This window comes from Choloepus didactylus, chromosome 10, assembly GCF_015220235.1.
Source record: "Choloepus didactylus isolate mChoDid1 chromosome 10, mChoDid1.pri, whole genome shotgun sequence".
NCBI lineage: Eukaryota > Metazoa > Chordata > Mammalia > Pilosa > Megalonychidae > Choloepus > Choloepus didactylus.
This window is the reverse complement of record NC_051316.1, coordinates 99,887,352-99,904,383: the sequence shown is the minus strand read 5'-3', so window position 1 is coordinate 99,904,383 and position 17,032 is coordinate 99,887,352. Positions and strand designations below refer to the sequence as shown.

The 17,032-nt window shown below is 38.7% G+C and overlaps 3 pseudogenes; all 3 read left to right on the top strand.

Annotated features, from left to right (window-relative positions):
• The first annotated feature begins 3,225 nt into the window (after window positions 1–3,225).
• Window positions 3,226–4,188, top strand: LOC119545310 (annotated as a pseudogene).
• A 3,664-nt stretch (window positions 4,189–7,852) lies between these two features.
• LOC119545309 lies at window positions 7,853–14,061 on the top strand (annotated as a pseudogene).
• An 18-nt stretch (window positions 14,062–14,079) lies between these two features.
• On the top strand, window positions 14,080–15,686 carry LOC119545528 (annotated as a pseudogene).
• The last annotated feature ends 1,346 nt before the right edge of the window (window positions 15,687–17,032 follow it).

The window sequence follows — 17,032 nt, the reverse complement described above, 5'->3', positions numbered from 1 at the left end:
ATATTACTTAATGGTGACACATTTAAATCTGTCCTATATAAATGAGGAACAAGACAAAATATCAGCTTTTATGACCCTATTCCACATTGTACTAGAGGTCACATCCAGTGCAATAGATGAGAAAAAGAAGTTAAAAATATAAATACTGTAAAGGAAGAAATGAAATTCACTTTATTCACAGATGACATTTTCATATAATTATGGTAAGAGGTCATAACGAGGAGTTGTTGACTCGTATGAGACAGCAATGAAGGATACCCTTCAGGTAGGGTTCAACATGTTTAGGTTCAATATGAACGAACCAAAAAAGGATAAGGTTGAGAAAAATAAGCAAGCTATAAAGAACATGAAAATAATTCCATTTACATAGGGGACAAACAGGCAAATTCAGAGAATATATAGTTTAGGCAGACATGCACATGTGGAAAAATTAGAAAGAAAAATAAAGGAACGGTACAGAATATTCAGGATAGTGGTTTTCTCTAAAGGGGAAGGAAGAAATGTGACTGAAAACTGGCACACATGGGACTTTTAAAGGTTTGAGCCATATACCATATAAGTTGAGCAGTGGAAGAATGGGCATTCATTTTATCATTCTTTAAACAGCACATAGATGTTTTATACACTTTTTTACATATATTTACAACAAAGTAAATAAATAAGGCCAGAGATACCCAGAGCACTACCCTGGGCCTTGTATAGATTTTACATATTAGTATGTCTGCTCTCTGGAGTCACAGAGAACAAGAATGTTCCGTTTTCTACATTACATTAAAAGGTAAGGATTATTACATGCAATCTATTTTTATTCCTTCCTTTTTACTTATTTTCTGAAACAAACCATGAGTCATCAATAAGAACTGGGCTCTATATTAGAATGTGTGGACAGATTGTCAAGGACTGACTGATGCTCAGGGTAAAGGCTGTATAGGACAGATCCAACCTGTACCTCACCCAAGGGAAAAAAATACCAGGAGCTCTGCCCCCATGGACCTCAGCCCTGGTCACTCTGAGTGGAGGCATTGATGCCACTGCCAGGACACAGAGAACCAGAGCCCAGAGGGGACAAATGGGAGGTTGGACATTTGCCCCAATTTGTCTCTAATCAAGAGGTCTGGGATTGGGTCCCAGGAAACACACCAAGTAAAAAGCCTCTAATCCTGAGTCTTTAGTCTGTGTTGCTGCTGCAGAGAAGACAGGCCTCTGCAGATCCAACTATGGCTTCATGGAGAGAGAAAGGGCCAGTGAATCCAATCTTCTTGATGGTAACGGCAAGATGTGGGACTAGTCAGTATCTCCAGGTAAGAACTAAGAATGGGGACAGAGAGCAGAGGCTACCTAAGGCACACAAGCAGGTGCATACACACTCATGCAAACTTACATTTCCACATACACACACACACAGCTCATAGAGCTTCTCCTTTTTTCCTTTATCCCTTCCTTTCCTTCCTCTATCTCTGCCAATCATTTCCTCACTCTTCTTGCACCATGAGAATGTCTATCTCTGGGGTTCATCAAGTCCCTGAGAGACCAGCCTGAGGTCACTGTGGAGAATGGGTCTCAGACCATCCTTCCCCAAGCTGTACCAGTAGTATTACAGTTAATTCTTAGGCTGTGATAGTTAAGTTATTTGGTCAAGTTTACACATGATTTCTCAAGTGTGGTTACGATGATGATGATGAACGACATGACGACTCTTGATATGATACCTCACAATTTACTAACTCACCCTCACGCAGTGACTGGGACATGATGACACAGGACAAGTCATCCATTTATTAACAACAATAACAATAACAGTTAATATTTATTGAGCACTTACTATGTGCCAGCCATGTTCTAAATCTTTTACAATCATTTCCTAAATTAATCTTCATAACCACTCCATTCATTAGACACAATTATTACCACTGTTTAAAATATGTGGAAACAGAAGACAAGAAAGATCAAGTGACTCTCAAAATCACACAGAAAGTATAGAGTGGAGCAAGTTGTTAAGACTCCAGAGGGGATACTTTTAATCACTACACTAAACAAGTGTGACAATAGCACACCGCTCCCATTGATGGTTCATTGCATTTGTTCCTGCACACCATAACAGGAACATTGAAATCTCTCATTTTGATTGCACATCATGATTCATGAAGAAATCTGAATGATTCCAGCATTTGGTCACTTCCAGAAACCTATCAGGAGGGTGATTATCTTCATCTTATTGATAAGGAAAGAAAGGCTCACAGAAGGCAATCATTTCCCAAGGTTTAAAAGGCAGGTGAGGAACAGAGCTGGAAAGCACTTTTTCTGATGTTATGCATTGCATTGTGTGTCCTAGGTTCATGTTTCATTAGCTCCTACTAACAATGACAATAACAATGACTACCCTTATTGAAGGCCTGCCCTCCATCCATGGGGTCTCAATAATGTTAACTTCAACAACTCTGTGAAGTAGGTCCCCATGTACAAACTACGTATGTGAGATTCAGAAGGTTAATGTTAAAATGGGTAAGAGAAAGGATTCCAAACCAATGTCTAGATACTAAAGGCCATGATCTAAACACGGCTGATGCTGATGCGAAAGATGATGATGAAAATGAAAATAATATGCTCCTTGTTGATAAAGTGCTTTGCCATTTCAAAGTTCTCATATTCACATCAACTTACTGGAATAGTCTACAAAAGCAAAAAGGGCAGAGACCTCCCAACACACACAGAAACCCATAAGTCTCATCATACTCCTCTCTCAAGAAGTTACTCCTTCTTCCATCTCTTTCAATACATGCACACACACCACACACACAAAGGAATACCCAGTATTGCCCACAAAATCCTATTACATGCATGATCCCAAAATAAGGCAATGAAGTTGAAACAAAAATTCTAAGATTTTTGGGTTTCTTTTTATTAAAAGAAATTAAAACTTAAAGAGATTCATTATATGTAAATACAATTTCATCCTCACTAAGGAAATCTATGTGGAAAACCTACCGTATTACAGGTGTCTAGAACTCAAAGTAACCCCCATCAAGATGCCTCATTATCACAGTCCGCACTCCTCATATTTGTACATATTTGCACACCTGCAGTTTCAGCCACTTGTTAGTCTCAGTGACCTCCTCAGGGAACAGAGGAAAACAGACCAAACTTTTTGAAATCTACTTTTTAGAACCCAGTTTTATTTAAGCAGGATTACTAATTTCCCTCCCTTAGAAGGAAATCAGAAACCAAACAAGCGTCTCTGACTTCCTCCTCATGGGTTTCTCTGAGCAGCTGGAGAAGCAGCCTCTCCTGTTTGGGCTCTTCCTGGGCATGTACCTGGTCATCGTGCTGGGAAATCTGCTCATCATCCTCGCCATCGGCTCTGACCTGCACCTCCACATCCCCGTGTACTTCTTCCTGGCCAACCTCTCCCTCATCAATACCTGTTTCATTTGCACCACTGTCCCCAAGGTGTTGGGGAACATCCAAACACAGAACCACACCATCTCCTACACTGGGTGCCTTGTGCAGATGTACTTCTTCACGGCATTCACCCTGCTGGATGACTTCCTGGTAGCCGTGATGGCATATGACCGCTATGTGGCCATCTGCCTTCCTCTCCACTACACCATGGCCATGCAACCCCAACGCTGCCTGCTGCTTGTGGCTGCATCCTGGCTCTGCTCCCACCTCCTGGCCTCCTCACTAGCTCTCCTGATGGCTTGACTCTCCTTCTGTGCCTCCCATTCCATCCCACACTTTTTCTGTGATCTTCTCCCACTCCTGAAGCTTGCCTGTTCAGAAACCCATATCTTTCAAGTTATGATGTTCATAGAAGCAACCCTCTCAGGTGTGGTCCCGCTCACCTGTGTCCTAGTCTCTTATGCCAACATCATCCACACCATCCTCAGGGTCCCCTCTGCTGAGGAGAAGCACAAAGTTTTTTCTACCTGTCACTCGCACCTGACAGTCGTTATTCTTTTCTATGGGACCGTCTTTCTAGTGTATTTTCATCCCTCATCCTCCTACTCAGCAGGGACTAGAAAGGTGGCATCTGTGATATACACAATGCTCACCCCCATGCTAAATCCTTTTATCTACAGACTGTGGAATAGGGACATGAAGGGAGCTTTGTGGAGACTCCTTGGCTGGAGAAAATGTTCCACTCCATCAAGAGGTCTTCTCCAGTGTAGAAACTCATGCTTTTCATAATGCCTTCCTCAGTAGACTTCTCCATTGTAATTTGGAAAAGCTCACAATCAAGGCAGGATGAATGCTAAGCATCACAAGTAGGTTAACAAACAGAGCATGCCTGACATGGCCAGACTAAAACAGGACCAAGTAGCCACAAGACAGAGCCACAGCCTGGAGGGAGGGAATGGCCAGCAACCTCTACAGGGTGACTTGATTTAGTGGGTACAGGTGTCCAAGAAGATTCAGACCAGAGAACTAGGAACCATCCAAAGAACAAAAGCAGGAAAAAGCTTAGAATTCTAGGGGGGAAACCAGTCAGCAGCTCAGTCTATGACTAAATGTCCCACCTAACCACAAAAATGCTGACAAGATCTGGGAAGGGTCAAGTGCTCCAAAGTGCAGGGACCACCACCAAGTCCAGCTTTGGGAGAGAGTCTGTGTGGAAGAAGGATTGCCTTCCACACAGAGAAGACTGAACCAAGAAAAGATACCGTTTGCTGAGCAAGAATAATTCTAGAGGAGGAAACTAAGCACAGATAAATCAGGAGACTGGTCCGAAATCACACAACTGAGATAAGCTCTAAATCTCTAGCAGTGAATGCTAATTAGTTATCATAAGTCTTTCATTCTTTGGTTTTTACATTCTGCTTTATTATTTTGCCTCTACTGAAAACCAGCACATCTTACAGTTGTAAAAACATTACATTCTAAAAGCATAAACAAATAGGTGAAAGGGAAAAAATGCTCACCATACCTCCATTTAAACACAATAAGTTAATATTTTACATGATATTGTGAAGTAAAATAGGTACAATTATATATGCTCTTTTATTGCATAAATCTTGCGAATTGACTCTATATTATTATTAACTCTTCATGAACACTTGGCTCCCAAAGTTTACTCCTGAAGCAAGATCCATGAATGATATAACTGTTTAACTATCACTGGATGATTAGTGTTTCTAAGCTTTCACTATTGTAAATAATGCAATGAAGGTCTCCAAAAGACACCATTTTTATACTTTTATTGTCCCTTCAAATGCATTTTCAGAAGTAGAATATCTAAGTACAACCTTTTTCAGGGTTCTCACTGCATGTTGCCAAAATGCCCAAATAAGAGTATCCGTTGTTGTGCATCCTCTCAAGGATTTTAAGTTCTTATTTCATCCTTAATTGTAGCTAATGTGATAGCCAAATGGTATTTCTTTTCTTTAATTTTCATTTCTTTGATTATTGGTAAGCGGCACCCTGCCCTAACTCTGTTAACCAATTTTTTATTCTCTTTTTAATTGTTTGCTCATGTCATTTCCCCATTATCTGCCTGGTTTTTATTGTATTGCATCAGCATTTTGTGTATTAAAGATAATATATCCTTGTCTATTTTGTTTTACTGGTATTCCCAATTAGTTCTTCATCTTTACTTTTGTGATCTCTTTTATATAAGTAAAATTTCAATTACATATTAGCATATCAAGAGGTCTCATTCTTTGTGGCCTCTTTTGATGTTATTACAGTAAGTAAATCTTTATGTGAGTTCGTATGAATAGCCAACATTTTTATCATTTTATATTTTTGAATTTACTTTCAAATAATTTCATCACTTTTAATGAAACAATATATGATTCTAGAAAGAAACCGAATAGTTGAAGTGGCTCTCTCCTAACACATCTCTCACTTTCTGCAAGTGTTTCCCACCCTTTTTGTGCCACAAAACTATCAACAGAGAGAAATGCCAACATCTCTGATTATCATTCCTTCATATACTACCATGCACACTCCACTCAGGGCCTTTACTCACACTGCCCTCTCTCCGTGGTCCCTTCCCTCTCCCCAGGCCCGATTAAGGGCCTCCCCACTATGATCTGTATCTAGTCGTACCATCCCACAGTGATCAGCTGGAAGGGCTCTCTCCCACTTTAGAACCACTAACCCTTTATCTATGCCTTTTTCTATTAACATATATTGAGGCTGTCAAGACTAAATATGCAAATGAAGTAAACTATGCAGGCAGAAACACTTTGGAATTCCCTTTAGCAGATTAACTTAAAAGTCCAGTCATCTGAAACACTTTTCTTTCTTCTTTACTTAACTAATTATTTTAAGATATTCCTGTTGAGAACCTAAAACACCTTGTCTTATTGGCTCTTATAGTTCTGATGTAGACACCTAGATTCTTTTTTATATATAAAATTTAGACAATAACACTTCCCTAATGTATTTGGATTGACTTACTGATCCTTCCATATGAAACAATTTTATTCCTTCACCTCCTTCAGGTCTTTCCTCAAATGTCACCTCATCTGATGATTCTATATAAAACTGCAAAAATCCCTTCCTCCCTCAGCACACCCTATCCGCCTTCCCTCTTTACTTTTCTCCATAGCACTCATCTCCAGATGCTGTTATATATAGTTTTCTCATCTGTTTCTACATTGTCTGACTCCCTCACTAGAATGTAGTCTCTAGGAAGGCAGGAGATGTAATGTAATCCACTGCTGTCTTCCCTTTACCTGGAAGAGGACCTAGAGAGGAGAAGGTGCTCAATGAACAGCTGCTTGGAAAATGAATTTCACATATTCCAAAATGTGAAGATGTTCAGTCTTGGCTCCAGAAATTTTATAGGTGCCACCTACCATGAAAATAATAAATAATATATGTCTCCAGAAAAGAAAGACATCAAAGTACTACTCTCCCAGTAGAGATTTGAGAAAAAAGTCACAATCCATAGGCCCTAATTCAAAAGTTTTGGTGTAAGAGAGCTTTAAACTCTCTGGTAGACTACAATGCCCTGTGGCAAACTAAATTGTCCAAGTTACTACAATCTCACCCAACCTAGAAATTTAAAAACACTTGATAGAGAAAGTGGAGAAGGGAGTCAAGAGTCAAACAAAAATGTGGAATGTTATTTTCCTTCACTCATTCTAATACCAACAGTTCACTAAACAGCAGACCATATTTTTTTATGCAAATAATTACTGTGTAAGGCAGGATGTTTTAGTTGCCTTTAGAAAGATGCATACTGCTCTGGGGGCTCAGGGAGATAAGGATCACATCCATGTTTTTGTGGGTGGGGGGATGCATGCATGTGCACAAGAGCAGTGGCATGTGTATTGGGGAAAGGCTTCATCAAAAGGAAAAAGTGAGGTGAAACGTCAAAGATAGGCAGGACTCCAAAAGGAGAAACAGCACAAATGTCCATCAACTGATGAATGGATAAATATAATGTGTTACCATATAATGAAATATTGTTCATAATAAAAAGTAAAAAAATTGATACATGTTACAAGATGGGTATACTTTAAAAATAATATGGTAAGTAAAAGAAGCCAGTCACAAGAGACCACATATTGTATGATCCCATTTATATGAAATGTCAAAAAAAGGAATCTATACAGACAGAAAGTAGGTTAATGGTTGCCACTGTCTGTGGGGGGGAGGGGAGGAAAGGGAGTGACTGCAAATGGGTACAGAATTTCTTCTTGAGGAGATGAAATGTTCTAAAAATCAGTAGTGGTGATGATTGCACAACTCTGAGAACACACTAAAAACCATGGAAGTGTATACTTGAAATCAATTAATTATTTGGTATGTGAATTATAGTGCAATAAACCTGTTAAAAATATCAAAATGATATGCAAGGCTTTTCTCCCTTCCGCTTCCAACTGTGGCCCCCAAGCCGTGCATGTGCGGCAATAACATGTCAGCCCTGCTGCACGCTATGATGCCCGCCGCCGGCAAGGCCACCCAGCGGTTATCTTTCTTCACAGATTGGGAGATACAGGGCATGGATGGGCAGAAGCCTTTGCAGGTATCAGAAGTTCACATATCAAATATATCGGCCCACATGCGCCGGTTATGGCTGTAACATTAAATATGAATATGAGTATGCCTTCTTGGTTTGATACTACTGGGCTTTCACCTGATTCACAGGGAGATGAACCTGGAATCAAGCAGGCAGCAGAAAACATCAAATCTCTGACAGACCAAGAAGTGAAGAATGGAATTCCTTCTAACAGGATTATTTGGGGAGGTTTTTCCCAGGGAGGAGCTTTATCTTTATATACTGCTCTTACCACACAGCAGAAACTGGAAGGTATGGCTGCACTCAGTCGCTGGCTTCCACTTTGGGATTCATTTCCACAGGGTCCTATCACTGGCATAAAGATATGTCTATCCTCCAGTGCCATGGAGATTGCGACCCCTGAGTCCCCCTAATATTTGGTTCCCTTACTACTGAAAAGCTAAAAACATTGGTAAATCCAGCCAATGTAACCTTCAAAACCTATGGGGGCTTGATGCACAGTTCATGTCACCAGTAAATGACTTGTACACAAAAATCTACAAAACACTGATGAAAGACATTTAAGAAGACCTAAATAAATGGATGGACATTCCATGCTCACAGATTGGAAGACTAAATACCATTAACATGTCAATACTACCAAAAGCAATTTATAGAGTCAGTGCAATCTCAATCAAAATTCTAATAACCTTCTTTACAGAAATGGAAAAGTCAATCATCAAATTTACATGGAAGGGTAAGGAGCCCTGAATACCTACAGCCATTTTGAAAAAGAAGAATGAAGTTGGAGAACTCACATTTCCCAATTTCAGAACTTATTACAAGACACAGTAATTAAACAGCAGGGTATTGGCACAAGGACAGACATATAGACCAATGCAACAGAATTTAGAGCTCAGAAATCAACCCTCACATTTATGGCCAACTAATTTTTGACAAGATGGCAAAGACCATTCAACTGGGGGGAAAAAAAAGTTTTTTCAACAAATGGTGTAGTAAAAACTGGGTCCCCAGATGCAAAAAAAAAAAAAAAAAAAAAAAAAAGGAGGACCCCAATCTCACAACATATACAAAAACCAACTCAAAATAGATCAAAGGCCTTAATGAAGAGCTGGAACTATCAAAATCCTAGAAGAAAACATAGGGAAGCATCTTCAGGACCTTGGGTTAGGCAACAGTTTCTTAGACTTGTCATCCAAAGTACAAGAAACAAAGGAAAAAATAAATAAATGGGACCTCCTCAACATTAAAAGCTTTTGTTCCTCAAAGGTCTTTATCATGAAAGTAAAACTACCACCTACACAATGGGAGACAATATTGGGAAACCACATGTTTCAGTTTGCTAAAGCTGCCAAAATGCAATATACCAGAAATGTACCAGCTTTTAACACTGAGGATTTATTAGGTTACAACTTACAATTCTAAGGTGGTGAAAAATGTTCAAATTAAGGCATCAGCAAGAGGATACATTCTCTGAAGAAAAGCTCCTGTCATCCAGGGTCCCTCTGTCACATGGGAAGGCACAAGGCCAGCATCTGCTGATCCTTCTCTCCTGGATTCCACTGCTTTCAGGTTCTGGCTCTTTCCATTTCTGAGGGTCCTTTTTTGCTTATCCAGGGTGTTTCCCTCGCATCTCTCTACAAATTTCTCTTTTTTATCCTCTCATAAAGGACTCCAGTAAAGGATTAAGACCCACCTTGAATGGGCTGAGTCACAGCTCAATTGAAACAACCTAATCAAAAGGTCCCACTCACAGTAGGTCTACCCTCACAGGGATGGAATAAAAGAACATGGTGTTTTCTGGAGTGCATAACAGCTTCAAACCAGCACACTACATATCTGATGAAGGATTACTATCCAGAATATATAAAGAAATTCTTCAACTTAACAACAAAAAGACAAACAACCCAATTTAAAAATGGGCAAAAGGCTTGAACAGACATCTCTCCAAAGAAGATACACAAATATCCAGAAAGCATGTGAAAAGATGCTCAACATCCTTAGCCATCAGGGAAACGTAAATCAAAACCACAATGAGATACCATTTCAACACACATTATGATGGCTGCTATTAAGAAAAAACAAAAACAAAAACAGAAAATAAGTGTTGGAGAGGGTGCGGAGAAATAGGAACACTCATTCATTGCTGGTGGCAATGTAAATGGTGCAGCTGCTATGGAAGATAGTTTGGTGGTTCCTAAGAAAGCTAAGTATAGAATTACCATATGACCCACCAATCCCACTACTAGGTATATACACAACAGAATTGAAAGCATGGACTTGAACAGATAACCACACACCAATGTTCACAGTGTCATTATTCACAACTACGAAAAGATGGAAGCAACCCAGGGTCCATCAACCAATGAACATATAAATAAAATGTGATATATTCATACAATGGAATATTATTCAGCCATAAGAAGGAATGAAGTCCTGGTACATGTGACAACATGGATGAACTTTGGAGACATCATGCTAAGTGAAATAAGCCAGACACAAAAGGACAAATATTGTAAGATCTCACTGTTTTGAAACAACTAAAATAAGCAAACTAATAGAGTTAGAATCTAGAATATAGGTTACCAGGGGACAAGAGGGGTGTGGGGGGGAAGTAGAGGAGTAGGATAGGGAATGGGAACTCAAGGCTTAAAATGTACAGGGTTCCTATTTGGAATGATGGAAATGTTGTGGAAATGGATGCTGGTGATGGTAGCACAACATTATGAATGTAATCAATAGCACTGAAATATATTTCTGAATATGATTAAAGGGGAACTATTAGATTGTATATATGTTAAGAAAACACAAATTTTTAAGAAATCCATGAAACTACACTACATAAATAGTGAACCCTAAGTTAAACCACGAGCTTTAATTAACAGTACAATTATAAAACTGCATCATCACCAATTGTAACAAATACTCCACACCAATAGAAAGTGTTGGTGGTGAGGTGATACATGGGAATACTATGTGTAATGCATTATTGTTCAGTAAACCCACAACTTCTCTAATAAAAATAAAATAAAATAAAGTAACTATCAAGTGCTTTTCAAAGGCTTAGTCATAAAGTAAGTTATACAGTGGTTAAGGACATGGGATTGAGTCACAGTGCTCTGGATTTTAAGGCCAACTCCACCTTTACTGGCTTGGGGACTTTAGTCAACTTAGAATCTCTCTGTACATGAATTTCTTCATCTGTAAAATGAGGATGGCACTAATGGTGACAGCTATATGATAGGGTTGTGTAAATTAAATAATATAATGTCTGTAAAGAGCTTATCAAGAAGAGGGACATGCATAAATACTTCAAAAATGCTAAAAATAAATAGACAGACAGGCAATACCAATAAATGTTGGAATGATATGAAGCAGAAGGTTCTTCAAAACACTACTTTTGAGAGTGTAAATTGGCACAACAGTAGAATTATTTCACCATACATGCTAAAGTTGACATCTGCATTGTCCTAGGATCCAGAAACTCCACTCCTAATGATATATCCCCCAAATCCAAAAGACAGGTACAAGAATGTTCACAGCAGTACTATTTGTTATAGCCAAAAGCTGAAAATAACTCAGATGCCATCAACAGTAAAACAGATAAATAAATTGTGCAGTATTCCCAAAATGCAATCCTATATAGTAATTAAAATAAGTAAACTACTGTTAAATGTAAACATATGGATGAATCTCACAAATGTAATAATGTTGGACAAAAGAACCCTGATATCAAAAAAGGCACGTACTGGAAGATTCTATTTATGTAAAATTCAAAAACAGGCAAAATTAGTCAAAAGAGTTAAAAGTTGTTTTTTGTGGGAATAGGGGAAGAGTAGGAATTTAAAGGAGACCCAAACGGGGTTTCTGGGCAGCTGCTCATGTTCTGTCTCATGATCTGGATGCTGACTATGTGACTGTGTTCACATTGAGAAAATTCACCAAATTATACATTTATGATTCATATACCTTTCTGTATACCTAAACAATTCTTCAATAAAAACTTTTATTTGAAAACATAAAAATACAGAAACATTGGAAACGAAAAGTTTCCATAAAAAATACAGGCCTAGCTATATTATTATCAAGTGACTATTTATTTCAACTCTAAAGTTTTGAGTGTCTTAGTTTCCAGCTGCTATGACAAAATATCACAAAATGGGTGGCTTTAACAACAGGAATTTATTGTTTCTTTGTGGAACTATGACAATGTTTCGATAATGGATGGTGATGATAGTAGCACAGCACTGCAAAAATAATTAAGAGCACTGAAATATATAACTGAAAATGGTTAAAGAGGAAATGTTAGGTTGTATATATGGTACTAGAATAAAAAATATTTTTAAAAAATCCTTGGAACTGCACAACACAAACAGTGGAACCTGAAGTTAAACCATGGAGTGTATCAATGGTACAATTATAAAAATATGCTATCATCAATTGTAACAAATGTGTCACACCTATGCAGAGTGTTAATAATAGGGTGGTATGTGGGAATCCTATATTTTATGTGTGATTGTTCTGTAAACCCACAATTTCTCTAATAATTTTAAAAAGTAAAAACTAAAATAAAATAAAAAAGAAACAACTAGAAAAATATTTTACAATAAAGTATTGATTTACTTTAAACTATATTCTCTGGCAGACAATTGTGAGAAAGGCTGATATTTTGTTGTTAATTTTAGGGCAATTTTTTCTTCCAATGGTGAAATAATAGGTAATAGATGATCCTTAAATTAGCATTACACAATAGCTAGATGATTGAATCTGGCATTGCCAGAGTGAACTCACTTTTATACTGCTCCTATTCCAGTGCAACATGATCAGTTGTGGATAATACCTATGCTTTCTGCATTAAATTAAGAGGTGTCCACTTTTCTTTCATCTTCACATTCTAGAACTACCTTGTAAACTCAATTCAGAATGGTCAAGTTTAGGAGGAGCAGAGTCAGGTGCTACATTTGTCACTAAAAGAAACTAAATGATTGGCATTTAATAAAAAGAGTTGATAACTTGATTTTGCTGGTTTGAAGTTCTCAAAAAGAGACTGGAACCTGCAATCTAGAGTTATCATTTAACAGCTAAGATAGCATCATGATAAATTTCTTGCTTTGATTATATCTCTACCACATGAATCCCAGTTCCTAAAATTACCCACTTTTCTCTTACCCTCAACTGCTCCTTTTAGTTCTCAAGACCTTTATAATGGATATATAAAAGCAAATTTTCTGTGGGTTCTATTGTGGCTAGTTTTATTTTATTCTTCACACTTCCTGTATTTTCTGTTCTTTTAATAAGCATTTACATATAAATTAAAGAATGCTATTTCCATTTTGAAAAAAAGTTTACCTGAAAACATAAAAATACAGAAATATTGGAAATAATAGCTGAAAAACCATATACCATTACAAATATAAGACTAGCTATATTAGTACTAAATGACCATTTCAATTCTGAAGTTTTTGAGTGTCTTAGTCTCTAGGCTGCTATGGCAAATACCATAAAATGGGTTGGCTTAAACAACAGGAATTTATTAACTCACAGTTTAGAAGGCAAGAAAGGCTTCCCTCCTCCCATGGATAGCATTCTGGCTGGCAATGCTTGCATTCCTCTGCTTTCCGGACATACAGCAACATCCTCATCTTTAACAGACTCCCCGCTGACCTGGGACTTCCGGCTCCTCCCATTGCTTTCTCTTTATAAGGCCTCCAGGAATTAAGAACCTCCCTGGCGGCTGTAGCTCATCTTTGCATCTTGGCACCTCAGCCAGCCCGCCTGCAGGAGCCCAGGTAAGCCAGGCCGCAGCTTCCGGCGACGCGCCGTTGGGACCTGCCCGAGATAGCTCAGGGCGCGGGTGGTGGATGCGTGGGGTCTGGCGCCAGGCGGATGGTGCGGCCACTTGCGGTCAGGGGCTCCTCACAGATGCTGCGACTGCTGCGGAGAGAGAGGGCAGGGCAGGCGCCTGGGAGCTAGCTGGCGAGGAAAGGCTGTGTCGTGACCCCTTGAGGGATAGAGTAACGAGTGTGCTGAGCTGGGGATGCTCGCTTGGGCGAGGAGGAGGAGGCTGCTTCCACCTAAAGAGCCAGTAGCCCTGCTCCACCTTGTGTGGCATTTGGGCTCTTTTTGGCAGCCATGATTGCCTCTCTATTCAGTGCCTGAGTGCCATGAAGATTACACACCGGGGTCCAGATGGATTTCGTTTTAAGACTGTCAATGGATACAGAAACTGCTGTTTGTGTATGGATGCATAAACTACTGTTGACAGTAGTCTAGCATCTGTTTCGAATGCAGCCAATTCTAGTGAAGAAATGTCCTTATTTGTGGCTCTGTTAGAATGGTGAAATCTACAATCACAAATAGATGCAATACTATTTTGCATTTGAATTACCAGCCCAAAGTAGATGGTGAGATAATCGTTCATCTCTTCCTGGGAAGAGATACCTATGGAGTCAGACCTTTGTTCAAAGCCATGACAGAAGATGGATTTTGGCCATGTGTTCAGAAGCTAAAGTTCTTGTTAATGTGAAGCACTCAGACTCCTTTTTTTTTGAAAGTGGAGCCTTTTCTTCTGGTGACATTATGAAGTTTGGGATTTAAAGCCCAATGGTCGAGTGGCATCAGTACAAATGGTTAAATATCATCACTGTAGAGACTGTATTCTGCATGTGCTCTATGAGAGTTGTGGAGAAACTGTTCAAAGGTATTGAGATAGAAACTGTGTAGAGCAACCTCCAAATCCTTTTTGACAATGCTGTTAAGAAATGTTTGAGGACAGAAAGAAGGACTGGCTGCCTTTTATAAGGGGACTGGATTCCAGCTTGGTTGCTGCCACCTTGTTGAAGCAGCTAAAAGAGTTCCAAATATAGTACCCTCTCCAGACATTTGCATTTGGCATGAAAACAGTCCTGATTTACTGGCTGCTAGAAAGGTGGCAAACCATATTGGAAGTGAACACCATGAAGTCCTCTTCAATTCTGAAGAAGGTATTCAGGTCCTGGATGAAGTCATATTTGCTTTGGAAGCTTATGATATATTATAAAGTTCATGCTTCAGTAGGTATGTATTTAATTTCCAAGTACATTCAGAAGAACACAGATAGTGTGGTGATCTTCTCTGGAGAAGGTTCAGATGAACTTGCACAGGGTTACATATATTTATTACCAGGCTTCTTCTGCTTAAAAAGCTGAGGAAGAGAGTGACAGGCTTCTGAAGGAACTTCATTTGTTACATGTTCCCCTTGTAGATCGAACTAGTGCTGCCCATGGCCTTGAACTGAGAGTCCCATTCCTGGATTATCACTTTTATTATTATTAACTTGTCTCTGCAACTATAAATAAGAATTCCAAAGAATGTGGTGGAAAAATATCTCCTGAGAGAGGCATTTGAGAACTCTAACTTGATACTTACAGAAATTCTCTGGTGACCAAAAGAAGCCTTCGGTGATATAATAGCCTCAGTGAAGAATTCCTGGTTCAGAATTTTACAGCAATATAATGAACATCAGGTTGATGATACAATGATGGCAACTGCAGCACAAAAATTTCCTTTCAACACTCCTAAAACTACATAAGATTATTACTACTGGCAATTCTTTGAACACCACTAACCAGGCTGGGCTAACTGACTAACCCATTACTGGATGCCCAAGTGGATCAATGCCTCTGACCCTTCTGCTCACATTCAGACCAATTACAAGTAAGCTGCCAAAGCTTAGGTGCTCTCCTAAGTAAGGAGTTAAAGGAAATGTTTCTTCTTCTTGTGAAGGATAAGGGGATTGAGGGTGGGAAGAGGGGCAAGGAGAGCCTATCACCCAGGTTTACTTCGACATGAAAAAAATAAAACTCTCCAGTTAATTAAAAAAAAAAAAGAACCATCCCAATTTAGTTGGTCACAATGTACCTAAAAGTAACATCTTCAAAAGATCCTATTTACAATAGGGTTCACATCCACAGTAATGGGATTAAGAACGTTTTTTCTGGAGTATATAACAGTCTACCATTTTCTACTTAATGAAAGATTTTAATGTGAAAGAGTGAATGGGCTTCAATCTCTGCCACAGGCATCACATGGCACTCTTCCCTGTGTGTGTCTCTCTCTGTCCAAATCCCCCCTTCTTATAAGCACACCAGCCATATTAGATTAGGAACCACCCTAATCTAGTCTGGCCTCATCTTAACATTTTCAAAGATCCTGTTTCCAAGTAACATCACAAGCACAGTATTGGAGGTTAGGATTTCGACACGTCTTTCTGGGGGACACAATTCAACCCAGAATGCCAGTTAAATATGCCTATATTAGTAAAGAAGAAAGATTTATAATCAAGGACATCATATTCCATTTTAAGATGAGATGAAGAACAAATTAGATCCAAAGAAAACATAAGAAAGGAAATAATAAAGATGAGAACAGAAGTCAACAAAATAGAAAAGAGAAAAACAATAAAGAAACCTAAATGAAACAAAAAATCTTCTTTGAGAAGATCACTGAAACTGATAAACCTCTAGGATGACTGATTAGGGAAAAAAGAGATAAGACACAAATTACCAGTATCAGAGGTTAAGAGTTGTGTCATCACTACAGATACCACAGATATCAATGGGCTAGTAAGGGAATATAAGAAAGAGCTGTATGCCAATAAATTCAGTGACTTAGATGAAATTAGTGCCTTTTGACATATATAGTATTGACTTTAGATGTTCTTCATACACATATACATAAATATACCTATCTTCCAGTTGATATACACCATTGCCAACAAAAAGTAATCTAAGTACTAATTTGTCTAATCAATTGATATAAAATTGAATCTTGTCACCTGCTCATGACCTGTCTGCTCCTTCCATTTGTGTTCCTTTCCCTAACATATATGTCCAGCACCAGCATTTCTGTTTTGGGCCAGTCTTGCTGAGGGACCTTGTGCTGGTTTGGATATATTATGTCCTCCCAAACATCATTATCTTTGATAAAATCTTGTGTGGGCAGACTATTGGTGTTAATTGGATTCTGATTTTTTAATTGAGTGTTTCCATGGAGATGTGACCCTCCAACTGTAGGTGATAA